We start from the raw sequence: 18,872 nt of genomic DNA on the forward strand, positions 1-18,872 counted from the left end.
CCGTGGTCACCAGAACCCAGTCTTGAATGCCGAACCTGCGACCCTCTAGAAGTTGAGCACTCTGCAGCCACCACAGGAGAGACACCCTGGCCCTGGGGGACAGGCTTATCTTTTGATGTAGTTGTAGATGGGACCCATACCACTTGTCCAGAAGGTCCCACTGAAACATCCTAGCATGGAACCTGCCGAAGGGGATGGCCTAGTAGGCTGCCATCATTTTCCCCAGAACTCGAGTGCATTGATGAACAGACACTCTTTTTGGTTTTAGCAGGTCCTTGACCATGTTCTGGAGATCCTGGGCTTTTTCCATTGGTAGAAACACCCGCTTCTGTTCCGTGTCCAGAATCATGCCTAGGAATGATAGTCGAGTCGTTGGAATCAACTGTGACTTTGGCAGATTGAGAATCCAACCGTGTTGTTGTAACACTCTCAGGGTGAGCGACACGCTTTTCAGCAATTGATCTCTCGATCTCGCCTTTATCAGGAGATCGTCCAAGTACGGGATAATTGTGACTCCCTGCCTGCGCAGGAGCACCATCATTTCCGCCATCACTTTGGTGAAAATCCTCGGGCCATGGAAAGCCCAAACGGCAACATCTGAAACTGGTAATGACAGTCCTGTACTGCGAACCTCAGGTACTCCTGATGAGGAGGAAATATGGGGACATGAAGGTAGGCATCCTTCACGTCCAGCGACACCATAAAATCCCCTCCTTCCAGACTGGATATCACAGCCCAGAGTGATTCCATCTTGAATTTGAACTTTTTCAAGTACAGGTTTAGGGATTTTAGATTTAAAATGAGTCTGACTGAACCATCCGGCTTCGGGACCACGAACAGGGTTGAATAGTACCCTTTTCCCTGTGGACCAGGGGAACCTTGACAATCACTTGCTGTTGACACAGCTTTTGAATGGCATCTAATACTACTTCCCTCTCCGGGGAAGGGGCTGGCAAGGCCGACTTGAAAAATCGGCGAGGGGGCACCTCTTCGAACTCCAGTTTGTAACCTTGGGATACAATTTCCAATGCCCAAGGATCCACGTCTGACCGAGCCCAGACCTGGCTGAAGAGTCGAAGACGTGCCCCCACCGGTGCGGACTCCCTCACTGGAGCCCCAGCGTCATGCGGTGGATTTAACAGAAGTCGGGGAGGACTTCTTCCACAGAGCTCGTCTCGCCGAAACTGCCATGGCGTTGGCTCTGGAACCAAGCAGCCCCACGTCTCTTTGAGCGTCTCTCATATATAAGACTGCGTCTTTAATGTGACCTAAAGTCAGTAACATGGTATCCTTGTCCAGGGTATCAATGTCAGCTAATAAGGTATCTGTCCACGCTGCAACTGCGCTACAAACCCATGCCGATGCTATTGCCGGCCTGAGCAAAGCACCCGTATGTGTATAAATAGATTTTAAGGTAGTTTCCTGTCTACAGTCCACAGGATCCTTGAGGGCTGCGGTGTCTGGAGACGGTAGCGCGACCTTCTTGGACAGACGCGTTAAAGCCTTGTCCACCCTGGGCGAGGATTCCCACCGTACCCTGTCCTTTGCAGGGAAAGGATACGCCATAAGGATCCTCTTGGGAATGTGCAGTTTTTTGTCTGGAGTTTCCCAAGCTTTTTCAAATAATTCGTTCAGTTCATGAGATGGAGGAAAAGTTACCTCTGGGTTCTTTTCCTTATACATGTGCACCCTCGTGTCAGAGTTCATCCGTGATATTCAAAACATCTTTTATTGCTATAATCATATAATGAATACTTTTGGCCACCTTTGGGTGTAACTTTGCCTCATCATAGTCGACACTGGAGTCAGAATCCGTGTCGGTATCAGTGTCTGCTATTTGGGATAGGGGACGCTTTTGAGACCCTGCGGGCCCTGTGACCCAGTCAAATCCGTTGATTGACTTCCTGCTGTTTCCCTGGACTCAGCTTTGTCCATTCTCTTATGTAACAAGGTCACATTTGCATTCAAAATATTCCACATTTCATACCAATCATGAGTCGGCGTTGCCGACGGAGACACCACAATCATCTGCTCCACCTCCTCCTTGGATGAGCCTTCCGCTTCAGACATGCCGACACACGCGTACCGACACACCCCCCCCCCCCCCCCCCCCCCCTCCCCCCCACACACACAGGGATATATCTATAAGGGGACAGTTCCCCAACAAGGCCAGCACACACCCAGCGCCAACTGACACTGGAACCAATTCCCAGATAAAGCGCTTTTATATATATATATTAACTGTGATATACACTCACTGCGGCTACATGTGCCCCCCCCCCCCCCCCCTCTTTTTCAGCCCTATATCTTCAGCAGGGGAGAGTCCGGGGAGCCAGCTTCTCTGCAGATCACTGTGGAGAAAATGGTGCTGGTTAGTGCTGTGAGACCAAGCTCCGCCCCCTCAGCAGCGGGCTTCGGTCCCGCTCAAATGTACAAATAATGGCGGGGAATGTATATATCTACTGCCTCCGCAGCCCATATATTAAAAATGACAGTCCAGAGGTTTATATTGCTGCCCAGGGCGCCCCCCCTGCGCCCTGCACCCATCAGTGCCTGTCAGTGTGTGTAATGTGTGGGAGCAATGGCGCGCAGCGTTACCGCTGCGCACTTACCTCAGGGAAGATCTGAAGTCTTCTGCCGCCTTTGAAGTCTTCTTTCTTCTTATACTCACCCGGCTTCTATCATCCGCGGCGGCGCGGCTCTGGGACGAACGGCGGGGGGAGACCTGCGTTCCGATCCCTCTGGAGCTAATGGTGTCCAGTAGCCTAAGAAGCAGAGCCTATCACTTAAGTAGGTCTGCTTCTCTCTCCTCAGTCCCACGATGCAGGGAGCCTGTTGCCAGCAGTGCTCCCTGAAAATAAAAAACCTAACAAAATTATTTTATCAGAGAAACTCAGTAGAGCTCCCCTGTAGTGCACCCATTCTCCTCTGGGCACATAATCTAACTGAGGTCTGAAGGAGGGGCATAGAGGGAGGAGCCAGTGCACACCCATACTAAAAGTTCTTTATAGTGCCCATGTCTCCTGCGGAGCCCGTCTATACCCCATGGTCCTTACGGAGTCCCCAGCATCCTCTAGGACGTAAGAGAAAAACTCCTTCACAACAGTTGCCAAGATCAAGAACACTCTCCAGGAGGTAGGTGTATGTGTGTCAAAGTCAACAATCAAGAGAAGACTTCACAAGAGTGAATATAGAGGATTCACCACAAGATGTAAACCATTGGTGAGCCACAAAAACAGGAAGACCAGATTAGAGTTTGCCAAACAACATCTAAAAAAGCCTTTACTGCCCTTAGAGACTATTTTAAACATGAACTCCCTCAGAAAAAGGTTTAGTTATTTTAAGTTCAGAATGGGCCTTGACCGAACCATCCGGTTTTGGTACCACGAAAAGGTTTGAATAGTAACCCTTGTTTTGCATATGAAGCGGTACTGGCACAATGACCTGTGCCTCCACTAACTTCTGGACGGCTTCTTGCAGGAGAGTCCTGTCTGTCAGCAGAGCTGGCAGGCCTGATCTGAAAAATCGGTGAAGGAGATTTTGAAATTCCAGCCTGTACCCCTGGGACACAATATCTTGCACCCAGAGGTCCAGGCAGGAGAACACCCAGACATGACTGAAATGTCTAAGTCTTGCTCCCACCGGCCCCACCTCCGGGGCGTGCAGTCCACCATCATACGGAGGACTTTGGTGTACCTGAAGCAGGTTTCTGTTCCTGGACACCTGCAGCCGCAGGTTTCTTGGACTTGGGCTGACCTCCCCGAAAGAAGGTATTGGACGGCTTGGCCTTTCTGGGCTTGGTAGACCGAAAGGGCTGTGATGTAACTGAAGAAAAGGGTTTCTTCGGAGCAGGTGTACCTGAGGGAAGAAAAGGTGACTTACCAGCCGTAGACGTGGAGATCCACGCATCTAACGCTTCCCCAAAGAGAGCCTGACCTGTGTAGGGTACGGTCTCCACACATCTTCTGGATTACGCGTCGGCAGACCACTGGCGCAACCACAGTCTTCGACGAGCTGATACTGACATGGAAGAAATTCCCGCAGACATGAAACCCAGGTCTTTCATGATTTCTACCAGAAATCCTGACTGTTACGTAAAACAATTCAAGATCACATTCTCCATAGTATCCAAATCCTCAAGTAACGCACCTGACCACCTTACTATAGCTTTGTCAATCCAAGCACTGGCAATAGTGGGACGTAGCATAGCCCCAGAAGCAGTGTACATGGATTTGAGCGTATTATCTATTTCACGATCAGCCGGCTCTTTCAAGGTGGTAGATCCTGGTAAAACCACCTTTTTTGAGAGTCTGGATACTGACGCATCAACAATAGGCGTGTTTTCCCATTTTTTCCTATCCTCTACCGGGAAAGGTAACGCTACCAGAACCCTTTTAGGTATATGGAATTTTTTATCCGGGTTTTCCGAAGCCTTTTCAAAAATGTAATTTAATTCCTTTGACGCAGGAAAGGTTAGCGAGGCTTTCTTATTTTCAGTGAAGTAAGCCTCCTCAACCAGCTCAGGTGTTGTATCAGCAAGCAATATTCAACACATCCCTAATAGACTATCATCAACTGCACCCCTTTTGCAAGAGATGCTGCCCCCCGCAACACATCCCTGTCACCGTCTGCAGCATCAGAATCAGTATCATCCTGCATGATCTGTGCAAGAGGACGTTTATGTGAATATACAGCGGGGAGCCTTGATGTATCTGAAATGGGCCATACTGCCATAGAGTTCTGTAAAGCCGGATTCATTTTTTGCAACCCTATTTGAAATCTGAGAAATCATAGATTTGATAGAGGATAACCACTCAGGCTCCCTTGCTGGAATCTGTGCTAAATCAGTGCAATCCTGATTACATGGAATGGGATCCTCCTGAGAGGACAAATCATCTGCAGCATATGCCACAGAGTCCCTGGACATTGCTTATTGGAGAACACAGACACTCCACACACACAGGGGAGGACAGAGTTTCACCACCAAGAATGGCAAAGGAGACACAGAGATTGGAGCCAACCCACACACAGCGCCTTTAATTAAAAGGGAGACCTCTTAGCAGCACTGACTGTGCACCTTAATAGGTTACACAGTCGTTTTGCAGCCTCCCCCCTTCTACAACTCCCTGGTACCATGAGAGATAGCTGGAGTTGCTGTGGTGGGACTTGCTCTTCCTGGACAGCGCTGTGCAGGCAGGACAATGGCGCTGAACGCTGCCGTGTCCGCTCTGAGAAGCTCCGCCCCCAAAATGGCGCTATCTTCACGCTCTTCATAGGATTATACTGGCCTGAGGATTTATGCTGGCTGAGATCCCGGGACCCCGACAGGCTGTGTGACCAGTGTAGGGTGTAGGCGCTGGCTCAGGTCGTACCTCACAGCGCCGCACTATGTACCGCTGAGCCTAACTGCGCTCCTACCCTGATGACGCCATCTTCACACTGGCCCTCAGCTTGCTAGCAGGGGGTGGGGGTCGGTGACTCACTGCATGCTGCTGGTGCGAGCGAGGAACGATCTATCCCCTCAGGAGCTCAGTGTCCTGACAGCGGAGACAGTGGCTCAGATCCCGCAGGGCGGACACTACTCCCCCCTCCTTAGTCCCACGAAGCAGGGAGGCTGTTGCCAGCAGCCTCCCTGTAAAATAATAAACTCTAAAAGTAGGATTTTAATACCTACCGGTAAATCCTTTTCTCTTAGTCCGTAGTGGATGCTGGGGACTCCGTAAGGACCATGGGGATAGCGGCTCCGCAGGAGACTGGGCACATCTAAAGAAAGCTTTAGGACTAACTGGTGTGCACTGGCTCCTCCCCCTATGACCCTCCTCCAAGCCTCAGTTAGGATACTGTGCCCGGACGAGCGTACACAATAAGGAAGGATTTTGAATCCCGGGTAAGACTCATACCAGCCACACCAATCACACCGTATAACTTGTGATCTGAACCCAGTTAACAGTATGATAACAGAGGAGCCTCTGAAAAGATGGCTCCCAACAATAATAACCCGATTTTTGTAACAATAACTATGTACAAGTATTGCAGACAATCCGCACTTGGGATGGGCGCCCAGCATCCACTACGGACTATGAGAAATAGAATTATCGGTAAGTAAATTCTTATTTTCTCTAACGTCCTAAGTGGATGCTGGGGACTCCGTAAGGACCATGGGGATTATACCAAAGCTCCCAAACGGGCGGGAGAGTGCGGATGACTCTGCAGCACCGAATGAGAGAACTCCAGGTCCTCCTCAGCCAGGGTATCAAATTTGTAGAATTTAGCAAACGTGTTTGCCCCTGACCAAGTAGCTGCTCGGCAAAGTTGTAAAGCCGAGACCCCTCGGGCAGCCGCCCAAGATGAGCCCACTTTCCTTGTGGAACGGGCTTTTACAGATTTTAGCTGTGGCAGGCCTGCCACAGAATGTGCAAGCTGAATTGTACTACAAATCCAACGAGCAATAGTCTGCTTAGAAGCAGGAGCACCCAGCTTGTTGGGTGCATACAGGATAAACAGCGAGTCAGATTTCCTGACTCCAGCCGTCCTGGAAACATATTTTCAGGGCCCTGACAACATCCAGCAACTTGGATTCCTCCAAGTCCCTAGTAGCCGCAGGCACCACAATAGGTTGGTTCAGGTGAAAACGCTGGAACCACCTTAGGGAGAAACTGAGGACGAGTCCTCAATTCCGCCCTGTCCGAATGGAAAATCAGATAAGGGCTTTTACAGGATAAAGCCGCCAATTCTGACACGCGCCTGGCCCAGGCCAGGGCCAACAGCATGACCACTTTCCATGTGAGATATTTTAACTCCACAGATTTAAGTGGTTCAAACCAATGTGACTTTTGGAACCCAAACTACATTGAGATCCCAAATTGCCACTGGAGGCACAAAAGGAGGCTGTATATGCAGTACCCCTTTTACAAACGTCTAAACTTCAGGGACTGAAGCTAGTTCTTTTTTGGAAGAAAATTGACAGGGCCGAAATCTGAACCTTAATGGACCCCAATTTCAGGCCCATAGACACTCCCGTTTGCAGGAAATGTAGGAATCGACCCAGTTGAATTTCCTCCGTCGGGCCTTACTGGCCTCGCACTACGCAACATATTTTCGCCAATTGAGGTGATAATGTTTTTGCGGTTACATCCTTCCTGGCTTTAGATCAGGATATGGATGACTTCATCCGGAATGCCTTTTTTCCTTCAGGATCCGGTGTTCAGCCGGCATGCCGTCAAACGCAGCCGCGGTAAGTCTTGGAACAGACAGGGTCCTTGCTGGAGCAGGTCCCTTCTTAGAGGTAGAGGCCACGGATCCTCCGTGAGCATCTCTTGAAGTTCCGGTTACCAAGTCCTTCTTGGCCAATCCGGAGCCACGAATATAGTGCTTTCTCCTCTCCATCTTATCAATCTCAGTACCTTGGGTATGAGAAGCAGAGGAGGGAACACATACACTGACTGGTACACCCACGGTGTTACCAGAGCGTCTACAACTATTGCCTGAGGGTCTCTTGACCTGGCGCAATACCTGTCGAGTTTTTTAATCATGTGGACGACTTCTGGGTGAAGTCCCCACTCTCCCGGGTGGAGGTCGTGCTGAGGAAGTCTGCTTCCCAGTTGTCCACTCCCGGAATGAATACTGTTGACAGTGCTATCACATGATTTTCCGCCCAGCGAAGAATCCCTGCAGCTTCTGCCATTGCCCTCCTGCTTCTTGTGCCACCCTGTCTGTGTACGTGGGTGACTGCCATGATGTTGTCCGACTGGATCAACGCCGGCTGACCTTGAAGCAGAGGTCTTGCTAAGCTTAGAGCATTGTAAATGGCCCTTAGCTTCAGGATATTTATGTGAAGTGATGTATCCAGGCTTGACCCTAAGCCCTGGATATTCCTTCCCTGTGTGACTGCTCCCCAGCCTCGCAGGCTGGCATCCGTGGTCACCAGGACCCAGTCCTGAATGCCGAATCTGCGGCCCTCTAGAAGATGAGCACTCTGCAACCACCACAGGATGGATACCCTTGTTCTTGGTGACAGGGTTATCCGCTGATGCATCTGAAAATGCGACCCGGACCATTTGTCCAGTAGGTTCCACTGGAAAGTTCTTGCGTGGAATCTAACGAATGGGATTGCTTCGTAGGAAGCCACCATTTTTACCCAGAACCCTTGTGCATTGATGCACTGAGACTTGGTTCGGTTTTAGGAGGTTCCTGACTAGCTCGGATAACTCCCTGGCTTTCTCTTCCGGGAGAAACACCTTTTTTCTGGACTGTGTCTAGGATCATCCCTAGGAAACAGAAGACAAGTCGTCGGAACCAGCTGCGATTTTGGAATATTGAGAATCCAATCGTGCTGCCGCAACACTACCTGAGATAGTGCTACACCGACTTCCAACTGTTCCCTGGATCTTACCCTTATCAGGGAATCGTCCAAGTAAGGGATAACTAAAATTCCCTTCCTTCGAAGGGATATCATTTCGGCCATTACCTTGGTAAAGACCCGGGGTGCCGTGGACCATCCCTACGGCAGCGTCTGAACTGATAGTGACAGTTCTGTACCATAACCTGAGGTACCCTTGGTGAGAAGGGTAAATTTTGACATGAAGGTAAGCATCCTTGATGTACCGAGACATCATGTAGTCCCCTTCTTCCAGGTTCGCAATCACTGCTCTGAGTGACTCAATCTTGAATTTGAACCTCTGTATGTAAGTGTTCAAAGATTTTAGATTTAGAATCGGTCTCACCGAGCCGTCTGGCTTCGGTACCACAATAGTGTGGAATAATACCCCGTTCCCTGTTGCAGGAGGGGTACCTTGATTATCACCTGCTGGGAATACAGCTTGTGAATGGCTTCCAAAACTGCCTCCCTGTCAGAGGGAGACGTCGGTAAAGCCGACTTTTGGAAACGGCGAGGGGGAGACGTCTCGAATTCCAATATCTACCCTTGAGATATTACCTGAAGGATCCATGGGTCTACTTGCGAGTGAGCCCACTGCGCACTGAAATTCATTGAGAACGGGCCCCCACCGTGCCTGAGCTTGTAAGGCCCTAGCGTCATACTGAGGGCTTGGCAGAGGCGGGAAAGGGTTTCTGTTCCTGGGAACTGGCTAATCTCTTCAGCCTTTTTCCTCTCCCTCTGTCACGAGCAGAAAAGAGGAACCTTTTGTCCGCTTGCCAACAAAGGACTGCGCCTGATAATACGGCGTCTTATTTTGAGAGGCGACCTGGGGTACAAACGTGGATTTCCCAGTTGTTGCCGTGGCCACCAGGTCTAAAAGACCGACCCCAAATGTCCCCTTTCAAAGGCAATACTTCCAAATGCCGTTTGGAATCCGCATCACCTGACCATTTTACTGGTAGAATTGGACAACGCACTTATACTTGATGCCAGTCGGCAAATATTCCGCTGTGCATCATGCATATATAGAAATGCATCTTTTAAATGCTCTATAGGCAATAATATACTATCCTTATCTAGGATATCAATATTTCCAGTCAGGGAATCCGACCATGCCAACCCAGCACTGCACCTCCAGGCTGATGCGATTGCTGGTCGTAGTATAACACCAGTATGTGTGTGAATACATTTTTGGATACCCTCCTGCTTTCTATCAGCAGGATCCTTAAGGGCGGCCATCTCATGAGAGGGTAGAGCCCTTGTTCTTACAAGCGTGTGAGCGCCTTATCCCCCCTAGGGGGTGTTTCCCAACGCACCCTAACCTCTGGCGGGAAAGGGTATACAGCCAATACTTTTTAAGAAATTATCAATTGTTATCGGGGGGAAACCCACGCATCATCACACACCTCATTTTATTTCTCAGATTCAGGAAAACTACAGGTAGTTTTTCCCTCACCGAACATAATACCCCTTTTTGGTGGTACTCGTATTATCAGAAATGTATAAAACATTTTCCATTGTCTCAATCATGTAACGTGTGGCCCTACTGGAAATCACGGTTGTCTCTTCACCGTCGACACAGGAGTCAGTATCCGTGTCGGCGTCTGTATCTGCCATCTGAGGTAACGGGCGCTTTAGAGCCCCTGACGGCTTATGAGACGTCTGGACAGGCACAAGCTGAGTAGCCGGCTGTCTCATGTCAACCACTGTTTTTTTTTATACAGAGCTGACACTGTCACGTAATTTTCAACAGTACATCCACTCAGGTGTCGACCCCCTAGGTGGTGACATCACAGTTACAGACACTCTGCTCCGTCTCCACATCATTTTTCTCCTCATACATGTCGACACAAACGTACCGACACACAGCACACACACAGGGAATGCTCTGATAGAGGACAGGACCCCACTAGCCCTTTGGGGAGACAGAGGGAGAGTATGCCAGCACACACCAGAGCGCTATATATATATATACAGGGATAACCTTATATAAGTGTTTTTCCCCTTATAGCTGCTGTATGTTTTAATACTGCGCCTAATTAGTGCCCCCCTCTCTTTTTTTAACCCTTTCTGTAGTGTAGTGACTGCAGGGAAGAGCCAGGGAGCTTCCCTCCAACTGAGCTGTGAGGGGAAATGGCGCCAGTGTGCTGAGGAGATAAGGCCGCCGAAAAGGGGGCGGAGCCTATCTCCCGTTTTTCTGTATATTCTGGCAGGGGTTAAATGCATCCATATAGCCCAGGAGCTATATGTGATGTATTTTTTGCCATGTAAGGTATTTTTATCATGTTTTATTGCGTCTCAGGGCGCCCCCCCCAGCGCCCTGCACCCTCAGTGACCGGAGTATGAAGTGTGCTGAGAGCAATGGCGCACAGCTGCAGTGCTGTGCGCTACCTTATTGAAGACAGGAACGTCTTCTGCCGCCGATTTTTCCGGACCTCTTCGCTCTTCTGGCTCTGTAAGGGGGCCGGCGGCGCGGCTCCGGGACCCATCCAGGCTGGGCCTGTGATCGTCCCTCTGGAGCTAATGTCCAGTAGCCAAGAAGCCCAATCCACTCTGCACGCAGGTGAGTTCGCTTCTTCTCCCCTTAGTCCCTCGATGCAGTGAGCCTGTTGCCAGCAGGTCTCACTGAAAATAACAAACCTAAACTAAAACTTTCACTAAGAAGCTCAGGAGAGCCCCTAGTGTGCACCCTTCTCGTCGGGCACAGAAATCTAACTGAGGCTTGGAGGAGGGTCATAGGGGGAGGAGCCAGTGCACACCAGTTAGTCCTAAAGCTTTCTTTAGATGTGCCCAGTCTCCTGCGGAGCCGCTATCCCCATGGTCCTTACGGAGTCCCCAGCATCCACTTAGGACGTTAGAGAAATATACAGCCACATGCTGAGAGAATATGTAACACAACCTGTGTGTCAACACAACCAACAACAAGACACCGCATGTCATGAACAATGTCAGCAACAGCCTGACAGAAAAGAAACACCTCAAGAGTGTAACCATAAAAACCAATAACTGCAGACACAGTACGCACTGGGCGCCCAGCATCCTCTACGGACTAAGAGAAAAGGATTTACCGGTAGGTATTACAATCCTATTTTCTCATACGTCCTAGAGGATGCTGGGGACTCCATGAGGACCATGGGGTTTATACCAAAGCTCCAGACCGGGCGGGAGAGTGCGGACGACTCTGCAGCACCGATTGAGCAACAAAAGGTCCCCATCAGCCAGGGTATCAAACCCGTAGAGCAAAAAGTGTTTGAACCCGTCCAAGTAGCCGCTCGGCAAGATTGAACCGCCGAGACTCCTCGGGCATCCGCCCAAGAAGAGCCCATCTTCCTATTAGAAGGAGTCTCCACCGACTTCGGTAATGACAATCCAGCCGTAGAACGAGCACGCCGAAACGTATCATGGATCCAGCGTGTAACAGACTGCAAAGACGCAAGCGCCCCAATCATGCTGGGAGCATACCAGACAAACAGAGCCTCTGTTTCCCCAATCTGAGCCAAATTGGCGACCTAAATATTCAAAGCGTGTATATGAATAAATAAAAAAATGGGTATAACTTATCCGGCGCTGTTGTTTTAAATGCAGGTTATGTAAACACACTTCTGGTTAGGCTTTCCCTTAGGACAATGTCCAATCATTCAAATGACATATAGGAATGAAAAAGAAATGTAATATAGTGAAGTACAGTTTCATATGTTTTTAATGGTTAAAAAAGAGATTCTCGCTCCACACAATGCATATACAGCAGTCTGTCCAGCACAGGTGTAATGAATGTAATTACCAGAGTCCTTTGAACTGAATAAACAGTTCAAAACAGCATGTATAGAGTGAGTCCCGGGCACCCTTGATGTTAGGCAATACTGCAATGGATATTCCGGTGTCACAGTCACACATCCGTCCTGGGTGTTCTTTGCTGTCACCTCAGGAGGTGACAGCAAAGAACACCCAGGACAGGAGGTGACAGCAAAGAACACCCAGGACGGATGTGTGACTGTGACACCGGAATATCCATTGCAGTATTGCCTAACATCAAGGGTGCCCGGGACTCACTCTATACATGCTGTTTTGAACTGTTTATTCAGTTCAAAGGACTCTGGTAATTACATTCATTACACCTGTGCTGGACAGACTGCTGTATATGCATTGTGTGGAGCGAGAATCTCTTTTTTAACCATTAAAAACATATGAAACTGTACTTCACTATATTACATTTCTTTTTCATTCCTATATGTCATTTGAATGATTGGACATTGTCCTAAGGGAAAGCCTAACCAGAAGTGTGTTTACATAACCTGCATTTAAAACAACAGCGCCGGATAAGTTATACCCATGTTTTTATTTATTCATATACACGTTTGTGGTGGGGGTTGGAGGAGCCCTCCAATTGGTGGCATTTCATATCTGGCTGCACATTGTTTCTTTTTAGCGCACCACACTGCGGTCTCACGCCCTTGTTTCTTTAAATATTCAAAGCCCTGCCTACATCGAGATACTTTGAATCAGCTAAAGCCTAAGTGACCACCAGCAGCAAAATAGGCTGATTTCTGCGAAACCCAGAACACACATTTGGCAGAACTATTATCGGAGTTCTCAATTCCTCTCTATCCACATGGAAGACCAAACAGGGATTTTGTGAGACAAAGCCGCTACTTCGGACATCCGCCTTGCGGACGCCAAAGCCAATAGCATGCCCACTTTCCAAAAGAGAAAATTTTAATACAACCTTTCACAAAGGTTCCAAACAGTGTGACAGAAGAAAACGCAACACCACGTCAAGGTCCCACGGTGCCAACGAGGGCACAAATGGAGGTTGGATGTGCAGTATTCCTTTCACGAAAGACCGAATTTCCGGAACTGGTGCCAATTCTTTCTTGAAAGAAAATTTATAAGGCCAAAACCGTACTTAAATGGATCCTAACTTTAGGCCTGCACCCACACCTGCTTGCAAAGAACGGAGAAGAACGACCCCACTGAAAGTTTTCCGTAGTAGCCTTATTGGATTCACACCAAGACACATATGGTCTCCAAACACGTTGGGAAAGCTTTGCGTTACTCCTTTTCTAGCCTGAAGAAGTGTGAAAATGACTTCACTGGGAATAGCCTTTTTTGGCTAAGATATGACGTTCAACCGCCACGTCGTCAAACGCAGCCGCGGTAAGTCTTGATACACGCCCGGATCTTGTTGTAACAGTTCCTCACGTAGAGGAAGAGGCCATGGATCTTCTATGAGTAAATCTTGAAGAACTGGATACCAAGCCCTCCTTGGTTAGACCGGAACAATGAGGGTCGCCTGAACCTTTGTACTTCTTACGTTTATCACCTACCGAAGAGTGAAAATGGAGGGGACACATAGACCGACTGAAAACACCCAAGGTGTCCCGAGGACGTCCACTGCTATAGCTTGAGTGTCCCCTGACCCGGAACAATATCCCTGAGATTTCTCGTTGAGGCGAGACACCAACATGTCGACTTGAGGCACCCCTCACAGACTTGTCACTTCAGTGAAAACTTCTCGATGACGACTGTATTACACCTGGATGGAGATCGCGTCTGCAGAGGAATCTATTTCTCCGTCGTTCACATCCGGAACGAAGGCTGCTAATATAGCGTTTACCAGTCTTTTCCCCCAGCGGAAAACCTTTTTCGGCTTCTGCCATTGCCGCTTTTTCTCCTTGTTTCACCCTAGCAGCTTACTTACACCACTGCTGGCAATTCGTCCGACAGAATTAACACGGTCAGATCACGAAGCATATGATCATTGAAAATAGCTCTTAATTCAAGAAAGCTTATTGCTGACAAGCTTCCCAGCTTGACCTTTTCCTCTGGAAATACTTCTCTTGCAAGGACTGCTCCCCAGTCTTGGAGATCTGCATGCATGGACACCAGGATCTCATCCTGGATTCCGAACCTTCGTCCCTCTAGGAGGTGAGAGCTGAGCAGACACCACAGGAGCGATATCCTGGCCATTAGGATTATAATCCGCATGTGTAGGTGAGACCGGACCACATTTCCAACTGGCCCCGTGAAAACCACCCTGGCAGTTGACCTGCTCACCGAAAAGCCCCTTAGGCCGCACCAACTCCATCATCAACGAAACATAATGATGGATTGTCACTGCAAAACTGATCCGACTCTGAATCCTCAGACCTCTTTCCACAGGAACCGTTCAGTATCTACTCTAATACCCACCTCCGACATCTGCGTCATTGGGAACAACAGCTATACCCTGTGTTGAAGAACAGTCAGAGAGAAACAACTATTTGCACCACTCGTTTCTTGACCTCGTCTTAACCAGGAGAGTGTCTCAGTACAGAATAACAACGGCTCTTACTATTAAAAGGAACCCAGCATACTGCCATCACTTCGGGGAAATGGCAAAGACAACCTGGATATCAACCTAGGTAAGCTAAATGCGGTGAAAAACGCATTTAACCCCCTTTCTACCTTTACGTGCTGAAGCACCTTCATAAGTAGAAACTTTAGATTCTAAAAATCTTTTTTATTTATTTATTTTTTTTAGACAGCAGGACAATGTCCTGAGCCTGACGCAACTCTGGTATGGCGTCGCGTACTACCTCCCCTTCCCGAGGGGAATCGCTAAGATCTATTCAAAAAAATCAGTGAGAGGAATCATCTGTAAACCCCAGCATGTCCCCCCTTTTTTTTTCTATGAGTAACTCACAGGTCCAAGCCCAGTCTCGGACTGACTGAAGAGTAGTAGACGAGTTCCCACCGGAGTGAGCTCCAGCCAGATAGACCCAGCGACATGCGTTGGATGTGGAGACAACAGACAACAACATCCGCTTCTGCGAACCTAATAAGGCTGCAGAACTCTTACCTTACCACCTTCCACAATCTGCACCGAAAAGGAAAAAAGAAAAGTATCAAACCGGTTAAAATGACTGCATCCCACAACCGAATGAGTCACCCACCGTTGTGAGGGAATCCAACTCACGTAGTCAGACTTACCCGCGGTATCTGCCAAGACTGACTAAACCGAGGCCTCCCCAACAGCGGTACACCGTCCCAGGGAAATATTCCAGTATCTCTCGGATTAAGCCTCAGCATTTCTACTGCAGACGCACTGCAACCTGTCGCCATGTTATAGAAAAGGATCAACATAAGACACATCCCCTCTTTCTATAGGGTAAATCTATCGGATGCCTTTCCGAATACCACATTCCCCCCATGTGCAGGCAATGTACATAACTCCAAAGTAAAGAATAAAATATCACTTATCTTCCTGTGTACGATCCTTTGCTGCAGGGCCCTGTGTCGACCAGGAGTTGACTTTCGCAGTATTCTTTCGGGCTTCTTTCTGACACCAACTCGTCACTGCCGACCTAGAGCTTTTCCAACAGAGCGACCAGCACATGAGAAGGAATACTATTATTTCAGTATCCATTAAACATGTAATATGAACATACATAATGTAATACTCAACTACACACATATCCAAAATTATACACACACACACACACACACACACACACACACACACACACACACACACACACACATATATAAGCGGAGTATCCGGAACAAACGGTTCCCTAATGACATGTGTTCAGACTGTGTATGATCATGTACTGAAGCCCCAGTTGTGGATCTACCAGGAAACATTATGGTCGACAGAAAACCTAGTATTCATCGACAGCAGGGAGTAGTAATCATATAAAATAACATACTTGTAACTCCGAGGGGACTGATGGAAGATACATAATAAGTTCAATAACACCCCCTTACATGTACTACCATGTCTGCGCACGAGCTACAGGCCCACGGAACCGTACCCTACATATACATATAACATATATACAGGTATAGGTAGTTACCGCATGTTAATTAACACCCAGTAATAAAATTCGGTACCGCGCGCATACTACTGTGTCTCCCATACAGTGTTTACTTTTGACAAGTATATAACTACCGACTTGCTGACACTGCATTTACAGAATCAAGTACCAACAGTAGTCGGCGATGTCGACTGTGATCCGCATAAATGACAGAGCACTCACACCTGTCGACTAAACTATAGTGGGTATCCGACAGGGAACACACAGATATAAATATATATTTATAAACATACAGTATACAAGCCCCTTTGTCTAAAAACAGTGCTATCTTTCTCTAAATAGCACTAAACATTGTGCCCCCTCGTTGCTTTTGGCGGGTACAGGCAAGAAAATGGCGCTGCAACTGAAGTGAGGGCTAAGCCCCGCCCTCCGGCGCGCTTCAGCCCGCAAAAACATGACTTTGTGCATGCCAACGGAGGTCCCTATACAGTGTTAATACACTGTATAGATGCACTGTCCCCCCCAAAAAGATTATAGTGTTCCTTCTAGGCTGTTTCAGCAGGGTGCTGCACCCTGCCCATTTTTTGAAATGTGAAAAAGCACCCTGCCCTTTTTCAGTGCACCCTGCGGGACCATAAATCACCCCCTTGTATACAGAATGCAACAGTTAGAGTGCATGTTACAATGTTATTGTCTACTCCATGCCCACCTCTGAGATTGGAACACAATTTCTATACTTAGCGAACTGGATGGCAGATGAGGGACTGTAAATGGCCTCACTGCTGTGGCTGCCTGCATAACACAGCACTCTCATAAAGAGGGAAAGAACAGGGTAAGCAGTGAGCATGTACTGCTTACAGTATTTCCCTCGTAGAACAGATTTTATTTTAACCCTCTGCTTAACTTTTCTGTTTTATAACACATACGGATTATAAGCACTTCAGCACTGGAGGAGACATTTATGATTATCTACTTATGTATATGCTGCAGTCAATCTTTCAAGAAGACTGGACATGTACAGTATGGTTCTCGGAACAGATGTTAGGCGTTACATGGGTGTCCTATATGTATGTATGTAGGGGTATATGATATACTAAGGGGAAAATATATGTACAAAACCTATAAACATATGCGCTATGCTTTTTGCGCAAAGCGTCACATCAAAAATGTGCCCTTCAAAATAAAAATGTGCCCTCCTCAATGATCAGCACCCTGTCCTTAAAAAATCCTAGAGTGAACACATTGTGTGTGTATATATATATATATATATATATATATATATATATATATATATATATATATATATATATATATATATATATATATATATACATATACATATACATATACACACACACACACACACACACACACACACACACACACACATTGCTGCCCAGGGCGCTCCCTCCCTAGCGCCCTGCACCCTTGTAACAATTGTTGGTGTGTGGGAGCAATGGCGCGCAGCGTGACCGCTGCGATATCTGGCGGGGGTATCGTAACGGTGCCCAGGACCAGAGTCTGCACTTATGCCTGCTGTATTATAAACTTCTAGTAACTTGCTGCCCAGGACGCTCCCCCCAGCGCCCTGCACCCTGTGAGTGCCGTTGGTGTGTGGGAGCATGGAGCACAGCGTGACCGCTGCGTGTTACCTCCGTTACTGAAGTCTTCTGCCGTCACTGAAGTCTTCTGTTCTTCACATACTCACCCGGCTTCTTTCTTCTGGCTTCTGTGAGGGGGTTGACGGCGCGGCTCCGGGAACAAGCCGCTAGGCAAACCAAGTGATCGAACCCTCTGGAGCTAATGGTGTCCAGTAGCCTAAAAAGCAGAGCCCTTGAACTAAGAAGAAGTAGGACTGGTTCTCTCCCCTCACTCCCACACTGCAGGGAGCCTGTAGCCAGCAGGTCTGCCTGAAAATAAAAAACCTAAAATAAAGTCTTTAGAGAAACTCTGTAGAGCTCCCATAGTGTGTGACCCATCACTCCTGGGCACAAAGTCTAACTGAGGTCTGGAGGAGGGGCATAGAGGGAGGAGCCAGTTCACACCCACTCAAAGTCTTATAGTGTGCCCATGTCTCCTGCGGATCCCGTCTATACCCCATGGTCCTTACGGAGTCCCCAGCAACCTCTAGGACGTATGAGAAATAAACTTTACTAGAGAAATTCTGGAGCCCCCTTAGCTGTGACCGGTTCCTCCGGGCACATTTTCTAAACGGAGTCTGGTAGAAGGGGCATAGAGGAAGGAGCCAGCCAACACTCTCAAACTTTTAAAGTGCCAATGGCTCCTTGTGGACCCGTCTATACCCATGGTACTAATGTGGACCCCAGCATCCTCTAGGACATAAGAGAAAACTGGGATTACTTCTCTACTATTATGAACTTTTATTTTTATGTATCAACAAAAACAGGATTTTATTACTTACTGATAAATCCATTTCTCAGATTCTATAGGGTACACTGGAGCTTATAACAGTGGGGTGTAAACGAGTGGATGAGTGGAGGCGGCACGTTACGTTTTTTTAGGAGTGTGACTAGCTCCTCCTCTTCTATGCCCCATCAGCCCTAGTTATAGATACTCAGCACGAGTGAAGACTGACAAGTAGACAACACATCTAGAGAAGAAGGATACAACAGAAACACAAAAAACGAAGAACAGTCTGATGACCAACTGAAAGAAAAACGCAATACATACTGCAACCC

This window comes from Pseudophryne corroboree, chromosome 8, assembly GCF_028390025.1.
Source record: "Pseudophryne corroboree isolate aPseCor3 chromosome 8, aPseCor3.hap2, whole genome shotgun sequence".
NCBI classification, from domain to species: domain Eukaryota; kingdom Metazoa; phylum Chordata; class Amphibia; order Anura; family Myobatrachidae; genus Pseudophryne; species Pseudophryne corroboree.